This window comes from Maylandia zebra, linkage group LG22 (assembly GCF_041146795.1).
Source record: "Maylandia zebra isolate NMK-2024a linkage group LG22, Mzebra_GT3a, whole genome shotgun sequence".
In the NCBI taxonomy this organism is placed as follows: domain Eukaryota; kingdom Metazoa; phylum Chordata; class Actinopteri; order Cichliformes; family Cichlidae; genus Maylandia; species Maylandia zebra.
In genome coordinates this window covers 5,626,758-5,648,043 of record NC_135187.1, presented here as the reverse complement: position 1 = coordinate 5,648,043, position 21,286 = coordinate 5,626,758, and the positions used below count along the sequence as shown (strand labels likewise).

At 38.8% G+C, this 21,286-nt stretch overlaps 1 long non-coding RNA gene across 2 annotated transcripts; it reads left to right on the top strand.

The window, feature by feature from the left end:
• The first annotated feature begins 2,056 nt into the window (after window positions 1–2,056).
• On the top strand, window positions 2,057–6,600 carry LOC143414646 (uncharacterized). 2 transcript variants are annotated; one of them, XR_013095304.1, is made up of 3 exons: window positions 2,057–2,170; window positions 3,602–4,611; window positions 5,287–6,600. It is a non-coding gene; the product is annotated as an uncharacterized LOC143414646 (long non-coding RNA). The 2 variants fall into 2 exon arrangements; XR_013095305.1 differs by lacking the exon at window positions 2,057–2,170 and adding an exon at window positions 2,177–2,483.
• The last annotated feature ends 14,686 nt before the right edge of the window (window positions 6,601–21,286 follow it).

Below are 21,286 nucleotides of genomic sequence, written 5' to 3'. Positions count from 1 at the left end.
GGATAACACAAATGCATGTTTTATCAGAAAGTGATTAACAATTGAATTTGATTTGCACTACAACTCTTCTGCACTGTCCATTAGTGATGTAGTAGAAAAGGGTTGGTATGTCGTATAAAAAACATATATTTTAAACATGGTTTATTTACACTGCTAGACTCCTACACTCCCACAAGATTTAGGCAGAATGCTTTTAATACACGTGAAATAGTTTCCTGATACATATTTCTGTTAAACAGATGATTCTTCATCGTTCGCAGTTTAGCAAATCCAAAGACTCTGTCTCAAAAGTGTTTAGCAGAAGCTTTAGTGAAAATGTTAAAGAATATAGCAACATAGTTTTTTAAATGATGTAAAGTGCACTGTAAAAGCTAAGTAGTTCTCAGAACTAAAAAGAAATATGCAAACCTGTTGCTTCTAAAAAACTAAGTAAAGCTTACTTAAGTAGTAAAGGTTGTGTTCGTTAATAGTCTGAATAGCCCAGAGGAAGAAGCTGTTTGTGAGTCTGGGGGTGGTGGAGAGGTGGTGGGTGGGGTGCAAGGGGGTCACCTGTGATGGTCCTGGTTTCCATGAGACAGGAGAATCGGGCGATGGTCACCGGGGTGGAAAAAGTTAGGAAAAAGGAAGTTAGGAAAAAGGAAGCAAAGATGAACCTGGAATTTCCCCTAAACAGCCCTGGCATCTCGTTATCATGTCCATCAGCATTAAAGGGAAAAGCAAGAAAAAATACCAAGTAACTCTTGGCTATGATAATTCCTAATCTCTGCAGCTGCCACAGAACACCAAAGTACAAATATGCACACAAATATGTAATTCATGCTAACAGGAGGATTAAAAAATATTATCATGCTGTTACATTATTAATTTTTATAAAATTGATATTAAAAGAAAAGAAATAAAGAAAAGAAATAAAGAAAAAGAAATATGCAAACTCATTGCCTCTAAAAAAAAACTCATTATGAGTATATAAATTTGGAACTATTGGAACTAAGGAACTATTTTTAGTAGTACTTTATTTTTAGTAGAATATTTATTCTACGTTTGTCATGTTCCTGGGTATGTTGACCCAGCGTTTTAGGTTTAGTTTATTTGGATGTTGTTCATGTTTAAGTTCATTAGATTAGCGAAGTTCATTTGGTTATTAGACTCCTTGTGTTTTCTTCCCCTGTATTTAAGTTTCCCCTCACCCTTTGTGTTTTATGCTGCATGTCTTATGTTATCAAGTTTGTTTTGTCATGTCTGCATCTCATGTTTCCTGTTTTATTTTGAAGGAGTCGTGTGTTCTTTGCTCATTGTATTTAGTTTCACTTCCCCTGTCCTGTCGTTACCCTACGGAAGAGGATTAGGGCCACTGGAAAAAAAAAAAAAAGAATTCTGACTTTAATCTCAGAATTCTGAGAAAAAAGTCAGAATTCTGACTTTAATCTCAGAATTCTGAGAAAAAAGTCAGAATTCTGAGAATAAAGTCAGAATTCTGACTTTTTTCTCAGAATTCTGACTTTAATCTCAGAATTCTGACTTTTTTCTCAGAATTCTGACTTTAATCTCAGAATTCTGAGATTAAAGTCAGAATTCTGACTTTAATCTCAGAATTTTGAGATTAAAGTCAGAATTCTGACTTTTTTCTCAGAATTCTGACTTTAATCTCAGAATTCTGACTTTTTTCTCAGAATTCTGACTTTTTTCTCAGAATTCTGACTTTAATCTCAGAATTCTGACTTTTTTCTCAGAATTCTGACTTTAATCTCAGAATTCTGACTTTTTTCTCAGAATTCTGAGATTAAAGTCAGAATTCTGATTTTAATCTCAGAATTCTGACTTTTTTCTCAGAATTCTGAGATTAATCTCAGAATTCTGACTTTATTCTCAGAATTCTGACTTTTTTCTCAGAATTCTGACTTTAATCTCAGAATTCTGACTTTTTTCTCAGAATTCTGACTTTAATCTCAGAATTCTGACTTTTTTCTCAGAATTCTGAGATTAAAGTCAGAATTCTGATTTTAATCTCAGAATTTTGAGGTGGGCACCTGCAGGCTTCCAGCTTCGGTGACAGCGATGTGTCCAGTTTAGCAGGTGGAGAACTAATTCACTAAATATGGTGGATATAAGTGACTTTTTGCGTGGCCGAGGGGTCCCCGAAGATGCTATTTTATTAATGGAAGAGCAGAAGGTGAGTAACAAAAAAGAGAAATAGTTTGGTGTCTCCTATTTTTACAGGAAAACAGTTACGGTACAGTTACGGTTAGCTGTTAGCATGCTTGTTAGCTTATAATGTTATATAGGAATGAACGTGTTTCACGATGTTACAGTATACTAGGTGAATTGACGTTTTAACTGTTGTTGATCGCAGGATCATCCCAGATGGGTTCGTTGCATTTTATTTTATTGTTCTACTATTTCAGAGTTTTTCAAGGCAGTTAAGCGGAGCTGTGTTACAGATGCTAGCCGCCTGCCAATATCACTGATATATTTGATGTGTACAAGTAAGTTACACTTAGTACAGCGGAGGAGAGAAGCTGTAATGAATGTTTATGCGGATATTTCACTCAGAAAAATGGGTGGCGTTCATACACAGCCACCGACACAGCCCCGGTTGTTGTTCTGACGGTGGCCGACTGACGATCCCCTCACAACATGTTAGCTAACACAAACTAATGTAGTGCATGTAACTGTGTATACGTTAGTGGTACAGTGTCGGAAGAAATGAGCAAACTGTTTATAATGTCAGAATGACATCATCTTTCTCCTATATATAAACGTGCTGGCTGAGGAGCGCTGCCGGGTTGAACTTTGACCTCGGAGTGACGTGACGTTTGTTCGCACAACCAATAGAAGTGCAGAAAGTCGCAAATCAGGCATATTGTTCGCATAAACACAAAAATAAATAACGAAATAATCCCGATATTGTGCCAAAGACTGATTTACAATGTTACTTTGTGTTCTATGTGTAATACCTTTGCTTAAATGACTAAATGGACTGTGTATTTATGACTCTGCGTTATAGTCTTACATACATAAGTAACATTCATATGTACAGATAAAAATGTACAGAGCTATGTACACAAGCGTGTACACAAAAGTCTACTGCTGATCGAGCTGCTCAGTGGTCGTACAGTCTCATGCAGAGAGCGTGGAGGTGTTGTCCATGGTGGATGTTAGCTTAGACAACATCCTCTCCTCCCCAGTCTGCTCAGTGGACTTTAGCAGACCGCTAAAGCTGGCCCTCCCGACCAGTTTGTTAAGTTTCCCCCTGTCCCTCTCTGCCATTCCACCACTCCAGCAGACCACAACATAAAAGACAGCAGACGCCACCACAGTGTCGTAGAACATCCTTAGAAGACGTACTACCTACATCATAACCAATCAAGTCCCGCTTTTTTTTAAATACAGAAGAGGATTTATTATTTACTGAAAGGCTATGCCTTAGTTTGCTTCTTTCATTATTGTGTTTCGCCCTGCATAAAATAGATAGCTTTTCTGATAACTACAGTCAATACTCTCCTACTGGCATTAGCGGTGACCTAAGAGGCTTAACTGTAATATTGCTTTGCAGTGTAAATGTTGCAGAAAATGACTGTCTTTTCTTTCTTCCTGTGTGCAGATTGACTGTGACGTCATAGCGCTGATGGATGACGCAACTTTGGCAAACTACATTCCCTCGTACGGAGACCGAATTGCCGTCTTCAATTTCTGCAAAAGCAAGCAACCACTGTCAAAAAGAAAACTAGGATTTCTGCAAAAAGTTCACCTCTCAAAGTGAGAGAAACAGTGGCTGACATGTCAGATTTGGATGACTTAATAAGACTGTATTTCAGACTTTCTTTCAGTAACAAAGAAATACTTTCAATTTTAGCACATAGTCATCAGACAATTATAAGTGTTCGAACTCTAAAGAGAATTTGTAAAAGACTTGGGCTTTTTAGAAGGAAGAATCAATCAAACTTGGAGGAAGTGCTAGCCTTTGTCCAACAAGAGATCATGACAAATGGACAGATGCAAGGTTATCGTTGGCTACATCTACGTGCAATTCAACATGGATTTGTGGTGTCACAAGATACTGTAAGATGCATAATCAAATTGCTTGACCCTCAAGGTGTGGAACTGAGACGAGCTCGACGGTTGAGAAGACGACAGTACAGCTGCAGAGGGCCAAATGCTCTCTGGCACATGGATGGCTATGACAAGTTGAAACCATATGGTATTGCTATCAGTGGCTGCATAGATGGTTTTAGCCGCTATGTTTTATGGATGGAGGCTTATACTACAAACAGTGACCCTAAATTGATTGCAAGTTATTTTCTGAAAACAGTTTCATGCATCAGCGGATGTCCAGAAAGGTTACGTGCTGACCGAGGCACCGAAAATGGTTGTGTCGAACAAATGCAGATGTTTTTACGGAGAAACCACACAGACAGTTTTGCAGGTGAGAAAAGTTTCCTTTACGGAAGAAGTACGGCCAACCAACGTATAGAAGGATGGTGGGCTACCCTACGCAAACAGAGTGCACAATTTTGGATGAACGTATTTCAAACTTTTCAGGATGATGGCCACTTCACAGGGGATTTTTTGGACAAAAGTCTTATCCAATTCTGCTTTCTCAATCTTATTCAGGTAAAAGCATGTGCTCATGCTATGTAATGTCTTAGCTGCATAAATAGAAAATATAAATATGGTTAGAACATTTTTTTTTCTTTAAATTAAATATGAATTTTATTTCCATTTTAATATGTCTTGATGCATGCTCAATCAGCCAGGTAAGGAATGTTTTTTGACAGAACATTTCTCACACTGAAAACGCTACATCCAGATGAACAGAATCAACTTTTTGGGATTCCATTTTAATACTTTGATGGAATTGTATTCATGTTATCAGTGGAAGTAACTGCACCTTTCTCAGCACAGGTGCATGGAGCATTTTTTTTTTTTATTGCCACATGGTTTAAATTACTATGGAGTCTGTTACCTAGTGGTCCTTTGGGCACGGTTTCAGAAAGCAATCCTATCATTTGGTTAATTCTCTATTGAAAATTTATTGTAGAATCATTGCACACTGAGTATAAAGTGTTGGGCTATCTATTCAACAGCAGAATCATGCAGCACCATTCTGTGTCCATGTGCTGTTTAGTGAAAGTGCTCTTTTGTTGTTGCTGCTTGGTTTTACATTAATTAGAGGTCAGTTTCTATGTCTGTTGATTAATGAGTTAATAAGCCTCAACTTTGGCTAAATCTACTGGTACATGGTCTGTTTCATATACCGGTACTTATATTGTGTTGTTTTTCATGTAGGATGAACTTGATGAAGTTGTGAACACATGGAACTCGCACAAAATCCGGCCAAGTGGTAGTGCAGCATCGGGTCGACCAGTAGTAATGTACTCATTTCCAGAGCTGCACAGTGCTGAGGATAGACTGAAGCCTATTTCTATGGAGGATATCACTTTGTGTATGGAAGAGTGTAGCCCAAAAGGTCAACACCCCTGTGATGAAACAGTCTTTGAACTGTGTTGTCTGCTTATGGTAGAAAATGAATGGGATGCCCCAGGAGATCCACTTGGTGCTGCGGATCTGTATATTAGGTTAAGAGAAGAAATACTGCAAAGTATTTAAGGAACTTCAGTGTGTAAATGTACAAATAAATACAAAATATTTCTCTTTATCTTGATAACGTGATTTGATAGTAGGTGCCATGTCTTACAGGTACCTTTTATGCAGGTATTTCTGCACTGCATTAAATGAAAAATGTTTTTCTACATTCACACTACCATTAAACAGAAATGTTTATATATTACTTGAAAAAGCTGAATATTGTGATATTATCAATCAGTTATGAAACACATGTCAATCCTTTTAAAAGGCCATACATTAAACTGCATTTACAAATGTTATATTTTTGATTGAATCATAAGTGGTGTAAACCTGCCTACCAGTAAATTGCAATATAAATTTCTGTGTTTTGTTGCCAGACATGTGCATAGTATATAAAATATAAACTGACCAGCTCCCTGCTCATTGTTTTCTGTATCAACCTTTACTCTTAATATTCATGGCTGGAAACCCAGGCACCAGCATATGATATGCTAAGTGCCCGGGTTATCTGTGGTATGTTTCAGCAAACCATAGTAGCATTAACAATTCTAGGTCTTGACAACAGCATGTTTCTATAAACGTATCATTGTTAATATTTAAAGTCGTTATGCCTTTTGGGGAGCTTTTAGTGCAATTATATTAAAGCAAAGCTATTATAATCATTTACCCATATGAAGATCCATCACTTAATTATTAATGTATTTCACTTCTGTTAGTTGTAAGATATTTTAGCTGGTTTTTCATGTAAAATGACCATGAATCATTGCTATACTGATTCAGTGTTAGCTGTTGTATACAGGGCTCCTTCATGATATGAATCCTAAAATTATAAGAAACATACCAAAAATATTTTGACTTTTATTTGTAGTATCCCAGCAACAATGCAACAAAACAGTTCCTGCAAGTGGAACCAAGTTATTGTCCCATTAAGTGCAACATGTTTTACATTTATATTTGTGTATCTTTATGAAATATTTGAAATTAAAAATAAATGGTATTCTTCCATGTTACTGAGCTCATGTGTGGCAGTCTCTTGAATTCTGCCATGTTCAAATAGATATGGAGTTTGATGAACATATTCAAAACAACAATACAAATGTACTGTGTACAATAACATTTTATTGGAAAAAGTTTACAAGAAACCTGTTCTTTCCAATGCCAATAACATGGCTAAAACTCATAACCGTATAAGCTGCCCTGTAACAAGAATGACTCAACTTTTAAAACAAACTTATAGATCTCATATAGTCTTGTTATGCATCAGTATACATCAGTGACTTACTGTAAAGACCATGAACACTGGCTATTGTGGTATCACATATTCCTTCAGTGTCATCTATGGTATAGAAATAAAAACAAGTGTGAATGACTGAGAACATACATGCATACAAATAAAAATGCATAATTTCTGGCAGTAACGACATTTTTTCAGGTGTTAAGATTAATACTATATCTGAGAACATGACAATTTGGCATTACAAAAGGATGCCTGAATAATCACAGTACTTGACCACTGCGCTGAAGTGTACAGTGTTTATTTATGATCTCAGTAATCAATAACCATCTTCAAAACAGACTGAATCCTTTAAGCAGCTTGAATCAATTTGATGGATGAATAACAGGTATGCTTAGAAACAATATGACATTAAGAAAATACTGGAATTTAAAAAAATATTTTCACCAACTTTATATGGAACCTTTGTAATCAACAACAAATGCCAAACTTTGATACCTTAACCTACCTTAACTAAAAATTGCATATACTGTAAAGCAAAATGTTTTCAGACATGACAAATGCTAAAGTATAAAATTGTACTTATTCCTTTTACAATACAGTGTTGCATAACAGCATTACTTTTACGTTATAACTATGTTCAGTTTTAGCCCTGACCTAATAAGAAAATACCATCTGAATGAATTAGTCTTTCTACTAATTACTTACAAAAGTATTTGACTGTGCTGAGCTCTCACACCACACATGGTGCATTAAAGAACGTTTAAGAGCAGTTTAATTATAGTTTATAGATCTTAAGTAATCTTTCTTCATGCTTTTGCTGAAGGTTTCTGTCTTACAGCTGGAAAGCTTGGATTTGGTGAAGACAGCTCTGGATATGGTAGTAAACAGTGTACCTGTTCGTTTTGTTTTGTGACTGTATTATGTAAAACTCAAAATGATAAAAGAAAATGAAATATTAGCCAAAACTAGACTTCTAACAGAGATGAGAAACTTCTCTCTAATTAAAAAAAGTATACTGTATAAGTTCAAAATACATAAAAATACATATTCCTAACATCTCTTTACAGTTATGCTCTAGTGTGCATGAGCAGTTCAAATGTAGCGCATTGCTGTGAGAGTCTAAACAATGTCCATCACCCAGACATTACTTTCAAGAACTGCATTAAATTCAGAACGAAAATCTGGGAAGTTTTCATAGCTGTTAGCTAGCTGCAGAACATTCCCACACGTGCGTCCGACTGGTCTTCTTGTAAACTCTGTCATATCTTGAAATTCCACATAAATACTGTTTGTTACTATAAGGTCAGATCCGGTGCAGAAACGCATAAATTTCTGAAGTTTAATGTTATCCAGCTCTCTGATGAATCTTTTGAGATGATTTTTCACTTCTTTTTGTTGTGGAGTCAAATCCACAGCAAATTTCAGCAGCTGGCACACTTTTTTTGAAGTTGGTTGCAGTTCAGAGAATAACTTGGTCAGTCCCTCCGGACTGAGGGAGATATGGGGGTCGATGATCTCCCGCCAGCAGTCAATAACAAACATTGGTTTTTGGACAAGCTCTTTGTGTGCTATTTCATCAAGGATTGTAGGTAGAGTCTCAGCAGTGATTCTTTTTCTACAGCCATAACTGTCAAGAATTTCCACAAGATCATCCAAGTCAACTGCAGAGAAATCTTTTACTGCTTCCATCAAAACATCACATTCTTGGCTGCTGACAAACTGTAGAAAGTGTGCTTTAAGATCACTGTAAACACCACTGAAAAGCACTTGTTCCAGAAAAGGGATTGCAAGTTTATTTGGAAAATACTGACATTCTTGGTAACCTTTCAGGAGTATTCGCCCAACTGCCTTCCATTTTTCAGCAGGAAAATCATGGCGAATGAATGGCACTTTAATGGTTGCACCTAGGGTGCATCGCTCATAAAATTCATGCCAGAAGCATGTGAGTACATCTCTTAGTATTCCTGATCCAGTGCCTGGTTCTTCTGTGTTGTCTGGAAGTAAAGCAGTAATCATGTCATGTAAAGTGTCAGTATGACGTATGGTGATTGTTATTATGTTCTCTGAATTAGGTGGACTGAGGGGTACAAGAAAACCCTCATAGACTAATGTGTCTTCTGTATCTTCTTCAGCATCAAAAATTGGACCAAAAGTAATTTCTGGATCATCTAAAATTTCTGAACCAGCGATGACTTCATCAAAATTACCCCTGACTTCCCCCACTTGCAATGGATTAATATCACTGCCACTGCTTTCTGAGACAAACACCACTTCAGATGTCTCGCTGGCATCTTCTTCAGGATCTTTTGGTTTTGTTGCAATGTAGAAGCGTAACATTGTCAGTCTCGCTGCCTCATACATATTGCCAATAGACTGGCAGGTATCATCAGTAAGGTGGTTCTGTTTAAAGTCCCAAACCTCAAACTCAAAATCTGTTTCACATCCCTTAGGAGATATGCCATTAGGAAAAAAAAGTTTCTTTCCTTCCTGAAGAATATCTTTTAATCCAGCATCAGTGGCCATTTGAATTTTTCTAGTGCCACCTCCCTGCTTCGCTCTCACCTGTTTGGCTATTTTTCCATCACAATGTATCCATCCTATCTCAACATTGCGTGTTGCTTTTTGCTTCTTTGTCTGTCTTATTCCTGCATCTGTATGTGAAGTGTTCTCCTTTGGACTTTCTTTTCTGGTTTTCATTTTCTCACGAAGTTTTTGCAGAAGTCCTAGTTTTCTTTTTGACAGTGGTTGCTTGCTTCTGCAGAAATTGAAGACGGCAATTCAGTCTCCGTACGAGGGAATGTAGTTTGCCAAAGTTGCGTCATCCATGAGCGCTATGACGTCACAGTCAATCTGCACACAGGAAGAAAGAAAAGACAGTCATTTTCTGCAACATTTACGCTGCAAAGCAATATTACAGTTAAGCCTCTTAGGTCACCGCTAATGCCAGTAGGAGAGTATTGACTGTAGTTATCAGAAAAGCTATCTATTTTATGCAGGGCGAAACACAATAATGAAAGAAGCAAACTAAGGCATAGCCTTTCAGTAAATAATAAATCCTCTTCTGTATTTAAAAAAAAGCGGGACTTGATTGGTTATGATGTAGGTAGTACGTCTTCTAAGGATGTTCTACGACACTGTGGTGGCGTCTGCTGTCTTTTATGTTGTGGTCTGCTGGAGTGGTGGAATGGCAGAGAGGGACAGGGGGAAACTTAACAAACTGGTCGGGAGGGCCAGCTTTAGCGGTCTGCTAAAGTCCACTGAGCAGACTGGGGAGGAGAGGATGTTGTCTAAGCTAACATCCACCATGGACAACACCTCCACGCTCTCTGCATGAGACTGTACGACCACTGAGCAGCTCGATCAGCAGTAGACTTTTGTGTACACGCTTGTGTACATAGCTCTGTACATTTTTATCTGTACATATGAATGTTACTTATGTATGTAAGACTATAACGCAGAGTCATAAATACACAGTCCATTTAGTCATTTAAGCAAAGGTATTACACATAGAACACAAAGTAACATTGTAAATCAGTCTTTGGCACAATATCGGGATTATTTCGTTATTTATTTTTGTGTTTATGCGAACAATATGCCTGATTTGCGACTTTCTGCACTTCTATTGGTTGTGCGAACAAACGTCACGTCACTCCGAGGTCAAAGTTCAACCCGGCAGCGCTCCTCAGCCAGCACGTTTATATATAGGAGAAAGATGATGTCATTCTGACATTATAAACAGTTTGCTCATTTCTTCCGACACTGTACCACTAACGTATACACAGTTACATGCACTACATTAGTTTGTGTTAGCTAACATGTTGTGAGGGGATCGTCAGTCGGCCACCGTCAGAACAACAACCGGGGCTGTGTCGGTGGCTGTGTATGAACGCCACCCATTTTTCTGAGTGAAATATCCGCATAAACATTCATTACAGCTTCTCTCCTCCGCTGTACTAAGTGTAACTTACTTGTACACATCAAATATATCAGTGATATTGGCAGGCGGCTAGCATCTGTAACACAGCTCCGCTTAACTGCCTTGAAAAACTCTGAAATAGTAGAACAATAAAATAAAATGCAACGAACCCATCTGGGATGATCCTGCGATCAACAACAGTTAAAACGTCAATTCACCTAGTATACTGTAACATCGTGAAACACGTTCATTCCTATATAACATTATAAGCTAACAAGCATGCTAACAGCTAACCGTAACTGTACCGTAACTGTTTTCCTGTAAAAATAGGAGACACCAAACTATTTCTCTTTTTTGTTACTCACCTTCTGCTCTTCCATTAATAAAATAGCATCTTCGGGGACCCCTCGGCCACGCAAAAAGTCACTTATATCCACCATATTTAGTGAATTAGTTCTCCACCTGCTAAACTGGACACATCGCTGTCACCGAAGCTGGAAGCCTGCAGGTGCCCACCTCAAAATTCTGAGATTAAAATCAGAATTCTGACTTTAATCTCAGAATTCTGAGAAAAAAGTCAGAATTCTGAGATTAAAGTCAGAATTCTGAGAAAAAAGTCAGAATTCTGAGATTAAAGTCAGAATTCTGAGAAAAAAGTCAGAATTCTGAGAATAAAGTCAGAATTCTGAGATTAATCTCAGAATTCTGAGAAAAAAGTCAGAATTCTGAGATTAAAGTCAGAATTCTGAGAAAAAAGTCAGAATTCTGAGAATAAAGTCAGAATTCTGAGATTAAGGTCAGAATTCTTTTTTTTTTTTTCCTGTGGCCCTAATCCTCTTCCGTATTACCCTCATGTCAGTCAGCTGTTCCCCCATGTGTTCCCACGTCCTCTAATCACTTCCTGTGTATTTAAGTCCTCTGTTTTCAGTAGTGATGGCCAAATGAAGCTTTCTGAAGCACTGAAGCTTTTTAACACAGTCCTCTCTGGTGACATCTGGTGGCCAAAATTATGAAGAGCAGCTTGAATCCACAAAATAAAACCAACCGCTTCATTATGACTGCTCACTCTACAGAGTGTAATTCTGTCTGATATTGGGCTGCCGTTGTGTTGCTTTGAACGTGTTTTTTTTTTTTTTTTTTGGGGGGGGGGGGGGGGGGGGGTTTAAAAAATTTGGTTTATTTGTTTAATAAATAATCTTGACCGGTAAACTCTCCTTGTTCGAACATGCACCATGGTGTGGTCTTTCTTTGCTTGTGACTTCTTGATGTTGGCAAATACAATACTTGAAAAATACAACATTACATATAATATACATATAATAATGTACAACACGTTATGGAGTATGCTTCTGCTGTGAGGTCCTGCCTCCATGCACTTGTGCAAGTGCTAGACGGGCATATTTATAAATAATATTCTCTGAATCTGTTCAAAATCACCACCCTTTCAGCTTGTTCGTGGCCACAAGTGGCCACCTACAGATTAGGTCTGTAATTTTTTATTATTTTGGGGTTTTTTGCCATTTTTTTAGCATAAAGCTTTTAAGTAACTTCAGTTCTTTCCATAAATATAAAATAATTATTACATTTTTATATTTTACCCTTTAAACACCAGTTTGTTTGTCCACTGCACCAGCTGGACGACAACCTCAAATCTCGCAATTTTATATAATTGCATTGCTACTGAAATTTCTTGTATTATTAATAGTAGAGTCTGGGGCATGTAATTGATTCACATCAACATTGATTATAATGCATTGTTATTTTAGTGCAGAGAGAGCAAAAACATAAAAAAAACCCTTTCAGACTGTTCGTGGCCAAAAGTGGCCACCCCTTGTTTACATTTACAAAATGCTATAAAATTATTATATATTAAGAAAAATGTCCAGTTTTTTTACATGATTTTTTAGATTAGCATCAGGGCTGTTCATCAAAATCAAAATTTCATTAAAATTCTGAAATTTAACCCTTTAAATACCAGTTAGAGCACATAATCATAACAACTCATAAATAGAGAAAATCATAAAATCCCAGTTTTTTTCTAAATAATACATGCCATCTGATTTATTTGCTAACCATGATGAAGGTTAGATGCATAGCAATAATTAACACCATCAATGACATTTATGCAACATTGTTTTTTTCTGCAGTGGCAGAAAAACAAAAAAACTCCCTCTCAGACTGTTCGTGGCCAAAAGTGGCCACCCCTTGTTTACATTTACAAAATGCTATAAAATTATTATATATTAAGAAAAATGTCCAGTTTTTTTACATGATTTTTTAGATTAGCATCAGGGCTGTTCATCAAAATCAAAATTTCATTAAAATTCTGAAATTTAACCCTTTAAATACCAGTTAGAGCACATAATCATAACAACTCATAAATAGAGAAAATCATAAAATCCCAGTTTTTTTCTAAATAATACATGCCATCTGATTTATTTGCTAACCATGATGAAGGTTAGATGCATAGCAATAATTAACACCATCAATGACATTTATGTAACATTGTTTTTTTCTGCAGTGGCAGAAAAACAAAAAAACTCCCTCTCAGACTGTTCGTGGCCAAAAGTGGCCACCCCTTGTTTACATTTACAGAATACTATAAAATTATTATATATTAAAACATTTTTTTAAATGAAAACCAGTCCTAGTCATGAAAACCAAAATATAATTCAAAATGAGAAATTATACCCTCTGAATACCAGTTAAATTATATGTTACTACTATGTTTTTTTTTTTGGGGGGGGGGGGGGGGGGGGGGGAATAGCAATAAAGTTCAAATTTTTTCAGCAGTTGAATGACGAAACCTTTTTTTTTTTTTTAAATCATTGCAGGTCAGTGCCAGTAACAAAAATAATAATTATTAATATTAATATTTTGTATTATGCCTGTGAGTAATAACCCCAATAAAAGAAACTCCCACTTTGTTAGTCATGCCAAAAACGGCCTTTTATTGCTTGTTTGTACAAAATACATCCTCTTTCTTTGTGTGTGTGTGTGTGTGTGTGTGTGTGTGTGTGTGTGTGTGTGTGTGTGTGTGTGTGTGTGTGTGAGAGTGTGTGAGTGTGTGCGCACACTCAGGGAAGGCAGGACACGCAAACCACAGCAGAGTGATCTTTGCAGACACTCTTTCCACAGCTGGAGCAAGTGGTTGCCGTTCTTCTTCTGGTTATACACAGTTCGCACCTTTTCCTCATTTTGTTGATGGGCTGTGGGTCAGACTCTGATTCTGATTCTGACTGCTGTATCTCAGCAACAATAGCTGCGGCTGCTTTTGAGCGTGGGGCACAAGGCCGTCTTGCAATTTCTGGAGTCACCAGCATGTGGCCCAGCTCCTCCAGGAACACCCTTCGTTTGTGGGGCTTGGTGGACTCCCACTCAGGATTCACTGCTTTCCACAGGACAAAGGCATTGTATGCTGAGACATCCAGAAGATTATAGAACAGAGCCAGTGGCCAGCGAGCGGTTTTCCTCCGACAACTGTAGGTGCCAACAACCTTGTCTAGGTTATCCACTCCACCTTTACACTTGTTGTAATCAAGGATTGCTGCTGGCTTCTTCTTTTCCACATCACTCACTGCAGGTTCCCTATGCTTTGTGCTCAAAAGAAGCACATTCTTCCCTCGCTTGGGCATGTAGGAGACTGCCATGGCTGTTTTGGTGAAGGCAAAGACAGATGAAAGAATCTTCCTCTGTCTCAGCTGAACAAGATGGGGAGGGAGCTCTGGTTTGTTTCTCCTGATGGTGCCAACCAGAGCTAGTTTTCTTTTGAGCAGCTCCTCTGCCAAGCTGAATGAGGTAAAGAAGTTGTCACAAGTGACAGTGTGTCCTTGGAGCCCCTCTGTCAGTTGTAGCACAACTCTCATTCCCTGATTAACTTCCCGGGAAATTCCAGGTGATTTTCCTGTGTAAATTTCCATCTTCCAAGCATAGGAGGTTGCCACATCACAGGTCACCCAGATTTTAATGCCATATTTTGCAGGCTTCTTGGGCATATACTGCCGAAATCCACATCGACCTTTGAATCCAACCAGCTGCTCATCGACACAGACGTCAACTCCTGGATTGAACAGCAGGGGGAGACGAGCAACCCACTTTTCCCACAGGACGCGAAATGCAGCAAGCTTATCGTTCCTGAAACGCCCCGGGCGGGTGAGCTTGTCATCAAAGCGGATGTTAGCGCTGATCTGGGCGTAGCGGTAGTGGGGCATTGTAGCACGGAATATTGCCCGTCCGGTCTTGTCAGCCCACAAACCACGCGATGCTTCATGCCTTGAGCGGTAGACAAGCGGTATCTGTGTGTGCCTGTTGGTTTGTGTCTATGTTTCAGGTCGGGTATCAGACGGCACCTCTCTGGGGACATCTCAGGCCCTCCCCCCACCAGTCCCCCTGCCAGTGGCAGACGCACTCAGACATCGGTGTATTGGTGGTTCTTTGTGTCCGGGGGTGGGCATCCAGGCACACACCGGCTCAATCCTGGCTGCCTGTCGGGGCCTGGAGCCTGGGGCTCGCTCGGGCTCCTTTGGGGGTGGGGTGCCCTCGGCCTCTCGGCCTGGGGCTTGGTTACTCTGGCACAGCTGACTGCAGGCGGAGCTCACGGGCACGTCACTGCAACCCCCCCTGTCTTCTGCTCCGCGGCTGCTGAGCAACCCCTCATCCGGGGCTCTCCTTTGCTCTCCTTTTCTTTGCTTGTTTTCTCTTTTTTTCTTTCTCAACAGGTGATCCAGGTGATTGATATATGTATTTTTTGTCTCTTTGTTTTGTTGGTTTTTGCCCCTTATCACCGGCCCTCTTCCCCACTCTTTTTCTTTCCCTCTTTCTTTCTCCCTTTTCTTTTCCCCAGTCAAGTTTGTCCCGTGTTCAGCAAATGAAAGTAAAAATAAACAATAAAAGCAAAGGTGAATCAAATAGACCAATACAGCAAGGCCGGGATGGTCCATTTGGTAAAGTAAATCCATTGGGCATCTTTCTTTGCCTTTAGACAACAATTCTGATGGCAAAAGAACCAAACGGGACAGGCAAAAAAAGAAAAAAAGAAAAGAAAATTAAGGTACTTAACTTCTTAAGCAGTAGCGGTTTTTGATACGGGCGACACGAGTGGTTGCCCGGGGCGGCATCGTGGTGGGGGGCGGCATCACGGGCATCGGCAGAAAAAAAAATTGCTCGTACTCATGCTGTCCCAACGTCATGCCAGCACATATTGGGAATGTCATAGGCACTGATCGTTTTTTTTTATCGCCCATTTGCTGGGAGTAAGGGCGCCCTTCGTTTGTGAGGTGCGCCTGCTGCTTGTGGCACAGGGAGGAGAGGGTGGGGCGGCAGGGGATTCACTGGCTGGCTGAAGCAGCGTTTAATAACCCACCCCAAAATAAAACAAAATAAAAACAAACCAACAAACACGAAAACACCAGACATTATGATACAGACTTATAATTTGCACCGATATTTTTTCGAAATTCTATACGTCCAAAGTGAGCGCGAGAGCCCTCGGTGCGCCTGCTTGCTGCTTAAGTCAAAGTAAACTTTATTGTCATCTCCGCTACATACAGTCCAGCATATAGAGAGACGAGAGAACGAGGCTCCAATTACAACAGCGCAAGTAAACAAACAATATATATAAGAAGAGTAAGAAAATAAATATACACTTTAGGACTAGGGATAAAGGGATCAATAACAATTTAAAATTTATAATTTACAGTTTGATGATTTAAAGTCTCACACACAACACATCGAAATGTGAGGGGCCCTGCTGATACCAAAAAGAGCACATTTCATTCATAATGCTGTAAATCCAAGCCCATTATGTATTCTTGATTTGAATACTGGGTTGTGTGAAATCCCAGAAATAAACCACAAAGTGAATCTGTGAACTAAGGTGTAGGTCTGTTAGGTTATGTTGTGGTTATCCACGAGTTGGGGGATGGGTGTTCATATTGGAGTGCAAAATTAAAATCAAGATCGACAAGAACAGTTCAAAGCCATCAGGGGCTCAGTTTAGAAAAAAGAGAAAAGAGGAGGAGAAACGAAAGATACAGGTAAGCAGATGTGTCATTGGATAATGGCGGGTTATGTATTCTGAAACAATCAGAATCAGAATACTTTATTAATCCCTAAGGAAATTATGTGGGTTACAGTTGCTCCAAGAAGAATTGGTAAAAATAGTAACAGTAACAGACTACTCCAAACTCCAAACAATACATCATGTTACTGTTAAAGGAATATTATGTATATATGATCAGCTATCATGAAATGTATTCTTTTATTATTACTAAGCAAATGTCTATGTGACCTATTACATGAATTCTTCTGTGATAAACAACTTACAGCTTCCTCTTTCTGTAAGAACATGCAGATTTAGAAAAGGCGAACCTCAGCTCTGAGTTCTTAGAATAACTCAGTTATCTTTGTAAAACACACACACACACACACACACACACACACACACACACACACACACACACACACACACACACACAGAACTGTCTTGTATAAATAAAGACGCAGGCGGTTGTGGGGCGCAGATCTTGCGTTCCATGACTGCCCCTCGCGAGTGAAAGACGGCTGCCGTGTTTGTGTTTTCTAACTCAGGTGTCTTAGCTGAAGGACTACGGGGTGATTCTTAGAAATCCCCTGTCATTTAAATTGGTCCTTCGAGCTTAGCGATGGAAACAACAGACACGTTTCTGTGACTCCAATCCAAGGTCTGACTGCTGCATCCTGACATTGTGGGAAGCCAGCACCGAAGTCTGTCGACAGCCCTCTCCAGGTAGAGGTAAAGACCTGGGACGTGAATTCGGGTCCAGGCCGGTGGAATAGTTCTGGTCCAAGATGTTGGGATGCAGCCAGATGACCTGACAACCAGCAAAAGACAGCTGAGGGTGAGAAAACACTGTTTGTTCTTAAACCGCCGGAAGGGTTTAGAGAAATGCGCAAAATAGGTTAGAAGTAGCCGCAATTACTTCATGGAACACGTGATATAGGTTGAGTTTAGAGTGGTTTTAGAAGTGGCCGTGAAATACTTCGTGACAAATTAGCGGGCAAATGTCTATCTGTGTGTATGTATATGTGTGTATGTCTTTGGAAGTAAGTTGATTTTACAGCACAAATAGACTGCTGAACTAGTTCCATCTTTGTGTTCCTGTAAAAAGCCCAAGTACTGGTGACAAAAGGGAAAAGGTTGAGCTTTGTCTCATAAAACTGACACCGCCCTGTGGATAACACAGGGTAGAAGGGCATGTCAGCAACCACCCTGAAGTCAAGCGTGCCAGTGACGGCCCAGCAAAATCTTTGAGAATGGAGAATAAACAAGAAAAATTAACACATGATGAGAAATGTTTAGAAAAACAACAAACCAGAGCAGGACTAATCCAAAAGAAAGATAGAGGAATGCATAGTGGAACAGCAAGAGGTAGAGGCAGGCCTAGACACACACCAAAAAGTGGCTTTAGCACTGGATGCTGGAGGTGTGGAAAAGAGGGACATTTTGTACGTGACTGTAAGAAACAAAGAAGCGGTTCAGATCAGGAAGAACATGAGAATCCCTGATCAAGTAAAAGATTAGAGATCAAAGGTTAAAAAGGGCTGGATACAGACCCAATTGAATACATATAAATACAGGAGGAATAAAGTTGAATAAACAAAAGGCTAAATTAAATTAGAGCTTATCTCTGATGTATTCAAACTAATAATAACATGGATAACAACCTGTAAACTGATAATAACGATGAAACATAGTTTGGATGACGACCATGCCCAGAATGAACAGAATGAATGAAAGCAGATAATTCACACGAAGACATATTAAATAAAATAGAGAGATGCATAAGGTACATTAAGGCTGTGTCATTGTTCAGCCAAGGAAAGTGTGTGAAAAGAAAGTGTGTCTCCAGCTTGGGAAGGGGTGAAACTGCAGATCACCCCCAGCCCCTGATGGATACTTAATAAAATATAAAATAATCAACTATTGTATATTGTAATATACTATTGCTGTTATAAAAAAAGGAAAAACAAAACAACAATAACATTAATAATGACAAACTATTAATAATAAGCGGCACCTCAGTCAGTTATGATGTGAGGCGGATAATTGTTAATAGTAGTCTGATTCAGGCTTAAGGTTTTCTCAAACTCAGTAAAATGATATATGAGATGAAGAAAATAAGGAAAAATACCTAAACTAATCAGGTGCATAGAAGCACTTGACCTGATTGAAAACCTGTCATCCTAGATGAGACTTTGAGCTAAACCCTGTAGACAACAGCTAAAGCTACAGGTTTGAGAAGCTGAATTAAATATGTGGACAATACTAAGCTGATGAGCAAGTTTTTTTTAATTTAATTGTTATTTTTTAGAGCAGAAGCTGCATGATATTAAAAGCTCACACATGCAACTGTCTGTGAGCTCAGTTTTTTTCCTGACACTTCTGCTGGGTTTATCCATCTCCTGGGGCGGGCCTACAGAGGAGTGCTAAAGATTTCCCTGTGAGGGAGCTGCTGGTGAAAATCATGAGTCCTGCTTGATCAATGCCATGAGCTTCAGTCTTCCTGTTGTTTCTTAAATGAAGCCTCTTTAAGCAGGTCAACAGAACTTCTGGCACAGGACAACTGTGATGAAAGAAAGGGAAGAAGTTTTTCCAAACCTCTGGACCCAGGAAACCCAGCTTAGTCCTGATGGTCTCCCTCACTAGTTTCTTTCCAGGGTGAATGTAGCTGTTGATATAATATGGACTCTATTATTAAATGAAAAGAACAAATTAGACTACACTACTGAAACGTTCTGCTGATGTATTTAAAGTTTCCGTGGTAGCAGGCTGTAGAGGGCTGTGAAGATTTAAACAGTTTTAGACCCATTACACTCACAGTCTTATGTTAAAATCTCAAAGGACAGCATTATATTTATATATTATTATATATTATATATATTATATTATATAGACCGCGGGGGTTTGAAGACGATGTGTCGGTCGGCTCAGATATTTGAAGTTTACACAGCTACATTCCTACCTGAAAATATGTTAAAAGGTTTTTTGCGACCCAGAAAGAGAAATAAGAGTAATATTAAAACTAAGTAGCTGCCGCCATTGTTGGAAACTGGAATTGGCTGGGCCGCGGTATGAATTCTGCAATATGGTTTTTCAATTTTGTTGTCCTGGAAAATCGGGAGAAATTCGGGAGAATGGTGGTCCGGGAGATTTTCGGGAGGGCACTGAAATTCGGTATTCTCCCGGAAAAATCGGGAGGGTTGGCATGTATGGTTGTGGCAACATCACTAACCTTGTCAAACACGTCAGAGTAAATCATATCACAGAATATGACGAGCTTATGTTGAGACGAACTGAAGAGAAGGACAGGTGCTGCTAGGGCGAGACAGACGTCTCTAACGGAGTCCTTTAGTGCTGCAGGCAGGCAAGGTGTTCAAATAGGCACAACTTCAGCTTTTTTTTTTCTATATGATGAACCTTACATTATTAAGTGATAAGAACAAGTAATCTGATGTCCTGTAATCATTATGATGCTATAATTTGAGATACAATAAATAAAATATGTTTTTGTACAAAGTATCGGTATCGGATCAGTATCGTCGATACCACCCTGAATATTACTTGGTATCGGATCGTAAAGAAAATCAGTGATATCGCACATCACTAGTGCAGACCCCTGGTTGTTAGATATGGAGGACCACAAGAGCCACGCGCATCGAAATAAAGAATTCTGTGCTTAAATAATGAAGTGTAGAAAAAATCTGCATTTGTAAAATCATTTTTGAATTCCAAATACTGCTCATGAATAAGACTAAAAGCAGGAAGGTGTCCTTTATAACTAAACCTCCACTTTAATATCATAGTTTATAATATAGCATGTGTACTTTAGTAATAACTTTTTTATTTCAGTATAGTGGTGTGCACTTCTTACCAGTTTGTCCTTGGAAAATCCACACGAGTCTAGATTTCCGAGGACATAGCCCGTGAAGTCTGATACTTATACTTGGATATAAGTTATCCAGTTATTTCTTTTGAAATGGAAAAACAAACTTTCATGTCACTGGTGAGTTATCTAAGGGACAAATGTTTAATCCATAGCAGCTTCTGCAGTAACCATGGTAACCACAGACAATGAGTGGACGGGCCAATGCAGGCCAGACTTTGGGAAATATCCCTCAAGTCTCTGAAACTAAAAAAAAGCCTCATGAGCTGTGTGATTAGTTTTACATTAGAGTATGTTTTATATGAGCAGCGTGACACTCACTTGACTGAATGAAGACAGTTTGTCGCATTGTTACAAAAACACGCGTGTATTATTTTCATGATTTATTAATGTTATTATAGCTATTTGATTCTAATATGCTGCTGAGTCTTTTACGCTGCAGATAACACAGAACACGCATCATGAACACCTGATCAACCAATCACTTTGATTCCACTTTGCAACAAACTGAAGCATTCAGCTTTCATCCTTTTTATAATAGTGTTTGTTTGACTGCTATATTTTTATACCTGTGCTCTATATTATAGATTTTGACGTCTCTGGAATAGTTGACAGTAATAAAGA